Source organism: Puma concolor, chromosome A3, assembly GCF_028749965.1.
Source record: "Puma concolor isolate L17-30 chromosome A3, mPumCon1.1.hap2, whole genome shotgun sequence".
In the NCBI taxonomy this organism is placed as follows: Eukaryota; Metazoa; Chordata; class Mammalia; order Carnivora; family Felidae; genus Puma; species Puma concolor.
In genome coordinates, this window is record NC_141669.1 from 19,735,489 (window position 1) to 19,748,247 (window position 12,759).

The following is a 12,759-nucleotide window of genomic DNA, read 5'->3' on the forward strand; positions in this document are numbered from 1 at the left end:
TTCCAGAGCACAGCATACACTTTATCTTAATACTAAGCATTAGAGTGATAAAAAAAAATACAGAATGGAAAATTAGAGTATCACTTAGTCTTTGTGATTACATAGTTCTGGTCTTTCACCATTTCTTTTTTTTTTAAATATATAATTTATTGTCAAGTTAGCTAACATAGTGTATACGGTGTGCTCATGGCTTCAGGAGTAGATTACCGTGATTCATCACTTACATAAAACAGTATGTAATTCAGCTCAGTTTTAAAAAGCTAATGGTTAGAACATTTAACATTTATTCTTTTATTCAGCTGGAATATTGCCCCTGGTAACAACTCTGCATTTTATCAATGTCCTCTTAAAACTTGGCTCCTAAAATTAAAGTCAGTACTTGGTGTATTGCACATATTAGTACAAAGTATGGCTGGCTGATGGTTTTTGTTTATTTTGTTTTTTCTTATTATAGAACTCAAAATTAAGCTGTTTTTTTGGTAGACATATATTTGGGACTCATGTTGAACTTATGATTAAGTGAAACCCCTTTTTAACAAGTTACTAAACTTCATGTTCCCTTCCTTTGAAACTCCTTAGAGTTGCTGTGAAAGTTAATTTACACCTACAAATTATCTGGGCTCTTCTCTGTGACTTATTGGCTACGTGACCTTAGCCAAGGTACCGAATTTCTTTGACCTCATTTATCTGTGAAATGGGGATAATACCTCCATTTTCACAGTGTTGTTGGGGGTTTAATTAGATGATGTGTGCCAATGCATGCATGTGGCTCTAGCATTCCCAGTGGAAATAGGTCTTATGCAAACAGTCTTCTGTCATAGGTGCTTTGTTGCTGGCCTTACTTAACTCTGTCAGATATTGACTATTTGTTAAATAGAATCCACCCAGTTCAGATCTCTTTATGTGTTGGATTGATAGGAACTATTTGCATATGAAACATGCAGAAGAGAATAAAGAATAGTAGAAGAATCATTCCACGTACCATCCACCTAACTTAATTGGACTTTAACATTTTGCTGTATTTCAGATTTTTTTAAAAAGAAGTAAAACAATGTGGAATTGAACCCTCTGTGTACCATTCTCTCACTTTACCTTCCTACCCATTCCCTCGAGGTAAACAGTATCCTGAATATTTTTGTTTCCTCAAATAATATAACTATTTTGCATGTTTTAAAAATTTAGATATGTAATATACTGTAATATGCTCTTGCAATGTGCTTATTTTTCCTCAACATTTTCTACTGTGTGGCTCCACCATAATTTATTTACCCATTTGTCTTTGGGTCGTTGTTAGGTAGTTTCCAGTTTTTTATTATTAGACAATGCTACAGTCCTGAACATGTTTATCGTGAACATGTGTGAATTTCTGTAGAGGGTGCATGCGTGTGTGTGTGTGTGTGTGTGTGTGTGTGTGTGTGTTTAGGATTGGACTCACTAGTTGAGGAGTATATGCCTCTTCAGTTTTGAAGAATAATTTGACGTTACTTAATGAAGTACACCAATTTAGACGTTACTGCCAGAGTGTGAGAGTTTTACTTCCTCTACATTTCCTCCACCAAGTTTTAGCATTATCTAAAGTAATGAATTCAGCAGGTTGTAGATGGTGAGCAGTTATTAGGTTCAGCAGTTTGTCTGTCCAACTTTAGAAGCCCTTGGCATGTGTCAGGAAACATTTATACTATCAACTGAACAGGCTCCTGGAACTGTGTGGCTCCAGATTTCTGACTAACTTATTCCGGTGTAACCCATAATTCATTCAACAAATTTAGTTGAAAAATAGCAACTTTGAACTTCTTAGCAATGACACAATCCTATAAGTGCTGGTAATAGTCTTTATTATGTGTATTTTATTTGATTACACTTCTTTATGGAGCAAGTAAAGTAAGATTCTAGTCTCTAGCAATTGTGACTTAAAATAAGTACTAACCCATTAATAAAATTGGTACAGGATATATACTAGGGCAATAAAATGTAAACATAAATAGAAAGTCAAATTTTTATAGTTTAAGATTTTGACATTGAAAGACATTTGTGATCATTTATATAAAGTAAATATGGTGAAGTGTAGTGTAACGAGTGAATCTATAGCACTGGTAGTTATATTCTGATATGTACTGATAGCTCAGAGACAAAGATGGTGCACGTTTATTGGATTAAGAAGCAAATGTGTGAGCCAGAAATAAAGGTGCTTATCACAGCTTGACCCTTGCTCGAACTCCGGGCATCAGAGTAAGTTATAGCTGTTAAATCTAGTTTAGCATTAGGAAAGAACTTATCTCTAATTTAAAAAAAAAATAGTATTAAAAACATATTTCTTCTGAAGTTCCCAAATTATTAAATGTGCATTTAGGAATCATTTGGGGGACATTTACTTTGGCACCCGTGTTAAATGTATTTCTCCTTTGGTATTTTAAGAGATTAAAGGTAATTCATGATATATTACTTGGTTGAAAGCTGTCTTGCTGTCTTGCTTGCTTGTTTTTGTCCCCCATTTTCGGAAAGGAAAATAGAATATTGTGGAAAGTAGAGAAAAATATTAAGAAGTAGAAGGGAGGAAAAACTTAGAGCGAGTAACTATATATAGTCCTGTGCCTAGACAAAAGCTGTTAATAGTTTGGTAGATTTCTGAAAATTACAATATGAATTTATAATTTTATTCAGAATTTTGGGTGTTTTTTCCAAAGCAAAGAACTGTTCTTTAATTTTTTGGATCAGGAGTTGAAAACAAACAAACAAAAAAAGAAACAATCAGGAACCTTCAGTGAAAGGAAGGTATTCTTAGTCTGTCACGGAGGGACAGCCATAGCAGCTCAGCCAGCGGCAGGCAGGCAGGCAGCTCGGAGCCGCCGGAGTCTGACCTCCTCCGTGCAGGCTGCCCGGTGGTAAACGGGCTGAACCTTGCTCCTCAGGCTGTAAAGGCACAAGTGACACGGACCCTGCCCTACAAAATACATTTTTTCTCTTTATGAATATGAATAGGTTTTCCCCCTTTTTAAAAAAAAAAGTTTATTTATTTTTGAGAGAGAGAGAGAGAGAGAGAGAAGGAACAGGGAGAGGCAGAGAGGGAGAAAGGGAATCCCAAGCAGGCTCTGTGCAGTCAGCATGGAGCCTCACGTGGGGTTTGAACTACGGAACCGTGAGGTAGTGACCTGAGCCCAGATCAAGAGTTGGTTGCTTAACCGACTGAACCACCTAGGTGCGCCGGTTTTTCCCTTTTTTAATTGAGGAGGAACGAAGACAAAAGTTAACTAAGCTGTAAATGCAAATAATTATGTCATTGTTGTTAACTGAGGCAAACTACAGCCACCCTTCTGACATTGTTATTAATAGTTATATTAGTAGAGCTTACCTTAAAAAAAAAAAAAAAACAAAACAAACTTGACCTAACCCCTTTTAATTCTCAGTCTGGTGTCTGACCTTTTAGTTTCTTCTCCCATCTGTTAGTGTCATCTTTCTCCCTTTCTGTTACTCCCTCTGTTTTACCTATTGCTATAAAACTGCCTTTAACCTTTTCCCCAATGTACTCTCCTCTCTGTCTAGCTTTTTTTCATTTGTAATATGTCTCTAGTATATTAATATACCAGAGTTTTTTCCTATGCACACCCCTCAACCACATATACCCACCATTGTTTTGGTCTACACATTGTTGTGTTTTGTTTGTTTTGTTTTTTATGTTTATTTTTGAGAGAGAGAGACAGGCGCGCGCACACACACACACACACACACACACACACACACACACAGAAGCTGAAGCAAGTTCCAGGCTCTGAGCTGTCAGCACAGAGCCCGATGTGGGGTTTGAACTCATGAACTGTGAGATCATGACCTGAGCCAAAGTCAGATGTTTAACCGACTGAGTTACCCAGACATCCTTACACGGTGTTTTAATATCTGTTGAATTTGAGTGCTTTAAGGATAGCATATATTCTGTTCAGTAAGATATAGCCCCCACTTCTTCCTATTGGCTTAAATTCACCCCATTTACACATTTTTGTTAACTTAGGTGATTGTAGGGATTTGAATTTGCACGTTTTATACTATACTATACTCTCTGTGAAAGTGCAGGAATAGATCCATACACACATGTTAAACTGATTTTTGGCAAAGTTACCAAAGCATTTCAGTGGCAAAAGGGCAGTCTTCAACAAATGGTGCTGGACCAATTGGATATCTACATGCGAAAAAACTGGACTTCAATCCATATTTTGTTCCATAGTAAAAGAAAAAGTAACTCCAAATGGAGTTAACTAAATACTCCAAATGGAGTATAAATATAAGTAAATATAAAACTTAAAACTTTGACACTTGTAGACAAAAGAATAGTATAAAACCTCTGTGACCATTGGTTAGGAAAAGATTACTTACATTCAGTACAAAAGGCATGATCTGTAAAAGAAAAAAATGATAAATTGAGTGTCATCAAAATTAAGAACTTCTGACCTTGAAAAGACACTATTAAGAGTGGGGGGGTGGGGAAACCAGCCATCGGAGAAATGTAAACCAGAGCACAAAGAGATACCATTTTGTATCCACTATGACGCTAGAATAAAAAAAAAAAAAAAAAAAAAAAGTCAGATAATAACAAGTGTTTATTTGAATGTGGAGAAATCAGAATCTTCAAACACTACTGGTGGAAATATAAAATGGTGCAGTCGGTTTGGAAAACAGTCTGGCAGTTTAAGATATCCTGCTGAACTCCTTCAAGTGTTAGCTCAGATCTCACCTTGAGTAAAGGAGGTCTACACATAGCTTCCTATTTAGTGTCCCTTCCTTTTCACTCACAATCCCTTTCCCTGCTCTTTTTTTACCCTCTAATACATATCACCTTATAAATATCACGGCATAATTTACTTGTTTTATTGTGTTTATTGTTTGCCTCTTCCCATTGGCACGTAAACTATGTGAGGCCAGGATAGAACAGTGCCTGGCTCAGTGGCCTGTCATTAAATGTCTGTTGAATGAATGAATGAAAGCTGGCACTGGCTCCACATCTCATGCTCTGAGTCACTGTGATATGCAGCCTAACTATTATTGAGTTTTCATAATGACTTAATTTTTATAATGATTCAGTAACTATGTAATACTTTAGCTATACTGTAATTTATCGAACTATTTCTTGTGATGTAGTTTATTTCTGAAGGATAGGGTCATTCATTTAACAAACATTTAGAAGCCTTTAGAATCAGGCTTTGTGTGCCAGCCTCATAAAGATGAAGAAAATATGGACCTTGTTCTCAAGGAACTGTCAGACTACAGTGGCAGTAGATATAGCAGCAGTTATTATAATGATATGTGATAAGGGCACCCATTAGAGGCATTTGGAAGGTACAAAGAGAATACACCAGACGTGCCCAACTCTGAGAGCTAGAGGTTGGGTCCTGATTTGGGGGTGGGGTAGAATTGGGAGGAGGAAGGACAACTGAACAAAAGGATGCAGTAACCAAAATGTTCATTGAGGGACAGTTTCAGTCAGAAGTTAAAACAGAGGACTCAAGATTGTCAAGGATGAAAAGGGTAAAGTACAACTTTAATCATTAGCAATGTCATGTCTTCTAGTAATTTGTAGCATAACACATCGTTGTGATCTGAGGAAGATTCTTACTTTCAGAAGTCTGCAAGTGTAATACATTTGGTTTGTGTTTATCTTAAAATATGTATTACTCCTTACCCTTAGGAGAGGATAGGAGTTCTTAGAATTCCTTTAAACTGCAAACAATGGGTATTATAAACTAATAATTGTAGAAGTGAACACTTTTTGAGTATTTATTATATACTAGGCACTGTTCTAAACATTTTACATGTGTTAATTAAGAATAATATATTTTACCTTTAGTTATATGTACGGTCATGATTATCTATAGGTGGATTATTTATTTTTGGGTTATCCATTCATTTCAAAAGATCTCTTCGTTGACTGTGTCCTTCTACTTTCCCCTCAATATCATTCTCCTGTAACAATCATGTTTTTATTACACCTAATCAGCTCCCCCATCATCATTTATACCTGTATTTTAATTTTTTTTTTTTTTCCAACGTTTATTTATTTTTGGGACAGAGAGAGACAGAGCATGAACGGGGGAGGGGCAGAGAGAGAGGGAGACACAGAATCGGAAACAGGATCCAGGCTCTGAGCCATCAGGCCAGAGCCCGACGCGGGGCTCGAACTCGCGGACCGCGAGATCGTGACCTGGCTGAAGTCGGACGCTTAACCGACTGCGCCACCCAGGCGCCCCCTATACCTGTATTTTAAAGCTGATAGATTGTTTTTGTCTTTCTACCACACGTGTTGACATTTAATGGGAAAGCAGATGTCATGTTAAGCCTCAGACCAGTATATAGACTCATTTTCCTCATTCTTAGAATTTTCCTAACTTCTTAATATTTTATTTATCTATTCAAGGTTTTTCTCTAATTGAGGTGTATTAATTTACACAGGTACCAGTGGAAGCCATTTTTCCCAGTCCTATTTGTTATCAGACTCCCTCTGCCTATAAATCAGAGATATAATTCTTAGAAACCTAGGATTAGAGGAAGGAGAAAGGTTATGAAACAGAATCCACTTATGGGAGCTGATTTCAGACAAAGCTTTTGATGGACTTTGCACAAAAATATCTTAATCAACATGATGATTTTTTACTTTCACTTTGTTATGTTGCCTGAAATTCTGTCTATTAAGCATTCATTTAGATAGACAAATACCTGCTTCTAAGATAACTCTGGTTAGGTTAAGAGTTTATAATCTGTTCTAGTCAGATTGCCTCTGCACTCCTAGTGTAGTTGTGATTAGAAGGGAGAAATGTAATATTGGAGATCAGGGTATTATGGTAAGATGGGGCAGCCAGAGTACGGCTAGAGTAGGGTTCTACAGTGTAGGGGAATTTAAGGTTACCAAAATTAGGGAAGAGGGTCATGGAGAAGACTGTGCAGAAATGTGGAATTTGTAAAAGGCAAATTGATTTAGTAAAAAATTACTAGAGATGACACTTTAGGGGAAAGAAAGGACATTTTTTTCTTTAAGGCTGTCTTGTTCTGATGACCTCCTGCTCACATGCGTCCAACTTAGGTTGATTCTTCAATGTAGTCTCATTTTCCATATTTGGGAAACTAGTATGGGGGTGAAGATTAAGTTGAATTTGGGAAAGATACAAGCAAATAAAATGTAACTCCACTATAGTTAATGTTGTAGTCCAGTTTTGCAAAATAAGCTTTTGTGGATTAGCCTGCCGATTGGACCATAATTTGTGACATTTCTTTTATAGGAATATGCATATAAAATATTAAATGACTAACATATAGTTAAAATAAAGGCTACAATTGGTTTTAGAGAAAAAAGCCCTCATTTTAAGGGTAAGGATTAGGAGAAAAGAATCTGAGATTTGTAAGGGACCTTTTTTAAAATTTGGGGTATAATTGACATATTATTGATATATTAATTTCAAGTGTACAGTGTAATGATTTGATGTTTGTATACCCTGTGAAATGATCAAAGAAGTCCAGTTACCATTTGTCACCATACAGAATTACAAACTTTTTTTTTCTTCTAGTGATGAGAACTTTTAGGATTTACTCTCTTGACAGCTTTCAGATATGCACTACAGTAATGTTAACTGTAGTTACCATGCTGCTGCATATTACACCCTCTGATTTATTTATTTTATAGTTGGAAGTTTGTATCTTTTAACCCCCTGGAACCTTTGGTTTTTTTAGTCCATCTCTCTTCTGTTTGATTATCTTTAGTAATAATGATTGTGGGGTTGGCTTCTTTCCATTGTCTACTTACTTGTCCTAGTTACATTCTCTGAAGTCATATAGAACACATCTCTGTCCATTTTGATAGGTCGAGGGTTCAGATATTTGATGACTGCTTTGATGTCTCTATATGATGATAGCTAGTCTGTCTTCCCATATGCTTCTCTTTTTCAGGCTGATTTCCATAGCTTAATTGTTCTTGTATGCCATTGTTTTCAAACTTGGAAATCCTTCTAGATAGTCTCTAACTTTAAGTCCTTGAAATCATGGTATTCAAAAACCTCATCTCATGGTTTAAATGTGATTCTAATCAGCTGAGATCAGAATGGGTCTATTTTATCAATGTGTTCAAGATAGTCCAAGTTTCCAATTAGTTTTTTTTTTTTTTCTTTTTTTAAATGACCATATATGCTTAATTTTGTTCCCATTAACTACTTTGGTCACGTAAGCCTGTAGATGAATTTATTTATGTATTTACCTATTTATTTTCATAATTGGCTATTAAGCCAGATCTTCCTGTCTTCATTTTAACTTAAGAGAAGAGAATGATGTAGCAAATTAGGCTATGGACATTAGGGGCAAAAAGATTTGGGTTTTCCCATGTAGTAGTAAAGTGTCCTTGGATTATTGACTTAGCTTTGCTTTTTTTTTTTTTAAATGAGGACAACGATGCCTCATTACTAGGATTGTTACGAGAATTACATGAAATATCTATTGAAAGGACTTTAATATGCTTTATTCTAGTGCTTTATTTACTGTTACTTTTTAAAATTTTTTTTAAGTGGGCTTTTTGCCCAGCTCTGAGTGAAGTGTGGGGCCTGAACTCACGACCCTGAGATCAAGACCTGAGCAGAGATCAAGAATTGGACACTTTACTGACTGAGCCACCCAGTTGCCCCTATTTACTATTAACTTTAAAATTTTTTTTTAAATAAACATTTAATAGATGCAAAAGAGTTTATAAAAATATGTAGCCAATAAAGAATACTACACAGCATACATTTATGTATCACCCTTAATTTAGATCTAGTTTGTTTTTAACCTAGTGTTCTATCCTTTAGATCATTTACCATTTTTAATTTTCATTTATCGCATTGTCTAGGCTACTCAGCTTTATGTTGTCAACAGATCTGATGAGCAAAATTTTTTTGAATTATTGGAGCAAGTCATTGAAAAAAATATTTAACAAGGAGGCCTGAGGCTGAGCAGGGGGCCAGCCGCCGCAGGGCTGTTCCTTGGTGGGTATTGAGTGTGGTTAGTTAGCATTGTGTAGGATCAAGGTTTATGGACAGCTACTCTGCCTGGAAGTATCCTTACCCACTTCTTTCTGCCATTTTTTTCTCTAGAAGGATATTTGAGAGATCAGTGTAACATTTATGTATTCTTTAGTATTGTCCTGATTTATCCACCTAATTTTTTTTTTGATGGTTATGCTGTGAAAACTGCTAATTTTATGAAAAGATCAGCCATAATTAGCATAATGACATAACTTAAGCTCTTAGATAATTCAGCTAGTGGTAAAATATACACATTTTTTTGTTTTAGCATATTGTAGATTTTAAAAAATCAGTTTTAAATTTCTCAGATTATTTAAGTTCTTAACATAACCCCCCCATGAATTAAGAGATGTTCTACTACTTATCACAAATAGCATTTTATTAATTTCTCACTAAAAATTGCAAAGTACATCAGAGTTGCTACCAAAGATTTCCACTTCAAGAATTAACAATAGCTTATTTTTCTGGTGCCACAATTTTGAAAGTCTTTTACTGGTCAGCGGAATATCTGAAGAAGTGTTGGACAGAAGATGTTCAATACAGTTTTGATTTAAGCAAAAAAACCTATGTTTGTTTACCATTAAAAGTTAGAGATGGATCATTGTGTTAATAATTACATTCACTTTGTCATTTATTTATGTTACGACATTTTAGTGAGTAAATTTTTATTATGATTAACACTGTGGAATTTCTAGCTAATTTATTTTGGGAAATAAAGACACATCTGTTTCTTATACTTCACTTTTGTAATAGTATGGCCCTGGGCCTATGTTTCAGATTTTAGCTTTTGTTCTCTCAGGGGGCTTATTGATTGTTTGTTCCTCCTGAGGCCCAATTTTCTTAATCTAGCCTTTGTTGTCACATAGTTATTTCCCACTAATTTATCATCCATATGCCGATTAGACGTACTAACATGTAGTGGCATTGCAGTCACTGTCTCAAGCTAGGTTATTTTGCATTTTTCTTTTATTTCCTTTAAAATGGCAAAGTCCTGGGGAGTCTGGGTGGCTCAGTCGGTTGAGTGTCTGACTTCAGCTCAGTTCATGACCTCATGGTTCACGAAGTCGAGCCCCACGTCGGGCTCTGAGCTGACAGCTCAGAGCCTGGAGCCTGGTTTAGATTCTGTGTCTCCCTCTCTCTCTGCCCCTCCCCTACTCATACTCACTCTCTCTCTCTGTCTCTCTCTCTCTCTCAAAAATAAATAAAATATTAAAAAAAATTTAACTGGCAAAGTCCAGAGTTCACATGTATTCAGACTTGGATGTGTAGTACCTTTGCAAATCTCATCAGTGCTGGTAGGGAGAGGAGGAACTGAGAAACATCTTGAGGTTGAAACGTAAGGTAAAGAAAATGTACTTATGAATATTTTAGATAGAAGATATCTCTTAAAAGAGGTTGATTGCTGTGGAGCCAGAGTCTTATGGGGATTTCTTATAATATCAGATTTCTTTGTAGCCTCACTTCAGCAGTATTAAAGCCTCATAATAAAAAATGATCTTATGGCTTCTTGAGTGTTATCGAATAGCAATGATGGACTGCTCAATTGAAAACTATGCTAACTTTTTGTTTGTAGGATGGGGGAAGGGAACAACCCATTATCACAAGCAAACCAACAAAAACCCCTTTCTTTCCTTGTAGACCTACAACTATGCAGGTTTGGGAAATTTACCTTACTTTCTTTTTTTCATTTTTATTTATTTTTTCATTTGAGAGAGAAAGTGTGCACAAATGGGGGAGAGGGGCAGAGGGAGAGAGAGAATCTTAAGCAGGCTCCACACTCAGCATGGAGCCTGATGTGGGGCTCAATCCCACAGTCTTGTTTGTGATCATGACCTGAGCCAAAATCAAGAGTCGGTTACTCAACCAACTGAGCCACTCAGGTGCCCCTACCTTACTTTCAGTGTTAAGAGATGACCTTTTATGTTTGTTTGTTTGTTTGCTTGCTTTTCAGGATGTCTGATAAAATTACCGAATAGATCCACAAGAAGGACAAATCTTCTATCTTGTTTGGTACTTGGTCACCTGGTAAAATCAAATCTATGGCCTGAACGAATGCTTTTCACCTTTCCTTCCCCAGTTTGAGCACTAGTAGCCACCTCCAAGAGAAGTTTTATTCTAAGGCAAACCATGGCCAAATTTAGGTGATGGTGCAGTTTGGGAGAACTATCATTTTCAAGCAGTGTTTAGCTGTTAAGGTGGTATTATCCGTCCCACACCTCACATGACATGAACAGTAATAGGACAAGTCAATAAAGTTGAATGATCTTTGTAATGGGAATTGGAAGATCCGGGTTCGAATCCCTATTCTGTTAGAGGTTCTGAGCTTGAGCAGATCAGTTTCCCTCTCTCTCTGGGATGTAGTTCTTTTAATCTGTAACTTTTGAAGGCTTGCATGTGCTGATCTCTTAAAATCTTTTCTGATTTAAAACGATAAATTAATTATTGTATTTTTCTCACTATTTCTAAATGTCTGTGTATATGTTTCCCCTTTTTTCTAGGGGGAAAAGTTAAATGACTTTCTGAGACCAGTTTGTATGATTGTGAAACTGCCCATTCTTGATTCTTCCAGTTTTGTTATTTATTCATTTATTTAGCAAACATTTATTAGGCATGTGCATAATTTCAGGTTCTTTTAAGTTCTGGGAAGATCAAGAAGACATAGAACTCTGTCCTCAAGTAGTTTATAGTCTAGTAGGTGAAGAAAAACTCTTAACACAGTGTGATTAAAACAAGGGGAGGTGTAACATGGCAACGTGGTGGCACAGAGAGGAAGTGCCAGTCAAGTAACGGTTTGCAGAGCAGGGGACCCCTGACTAGAGTTTTAGAATGGAAAAAACCTTCTTTTTGCCCCTCAGTAAAATAGGAGATGCTTAACGTAAAGAAGCAATTAGGAAATATAGATATCGAAACTCAGGAAAACAACCACTCTTAATACCTTGATATGCATTTCTTCCCACTCTTTTGAATCTGGATTTTGAAGGATGCCTAGAAGACTAAACAGAGCTGGAGGAGGACGCATTAAAGAGCAAAAGAATGATAAAGACAAAGGTATGAAATTCTGCAAAGGCATGTTGTATATGGCCAACTCTAAGTTGTTAGGTATTGCTGGACGATGAAGGGTATTGCATGAGGAGTGGGAAGATGTTTGGAGTCACCAGCTGTATTGAGGACGTTGTGATAGTTAGGCATTTAGAGTCTGTCTGTCGGAAGTTGGGAGCCCATAAAGGGTTTTACGATAGGAAAGGGACAGATTCATGATGTGATCTGCATTTTAGAAAACTTATTTTTGCCAATTTCAACAAGGTAGATTGAACACTCACTACCTTTTTGCTTTCCTTCACCAAATCTATAGACATAATAGAAAAATATATATGTAGTCATCCATAGAAATAAAAAGGGGAGGGACGCCTGGGTGGCTCAGTCAGTTGAGCATCTGGTGCTTGATTTTTGGCTCAGGTCATGATCTCAGGGTCATAGGATTGAGCCCCGTGTGGAACCTCTTGAATATTCTCTCTCTCTCTTCCTCTGCCCCTCTCCCCACTCACGCTGTCTTTCTCAAAAATAAAAATACAAAATTAAGAAAAAAAAGAAATAAGAGGAGGAAATCATTGTAAATTAGAAACTGTGAAGAATTTCTGAAAATAGGAGTTCCGTTGGGTAACACTCATATCCAGAGGTGGGGGAACCTGAGAGCAGGAAGCATCCCCCAGAGTTACCAATAAGGTGATTCATT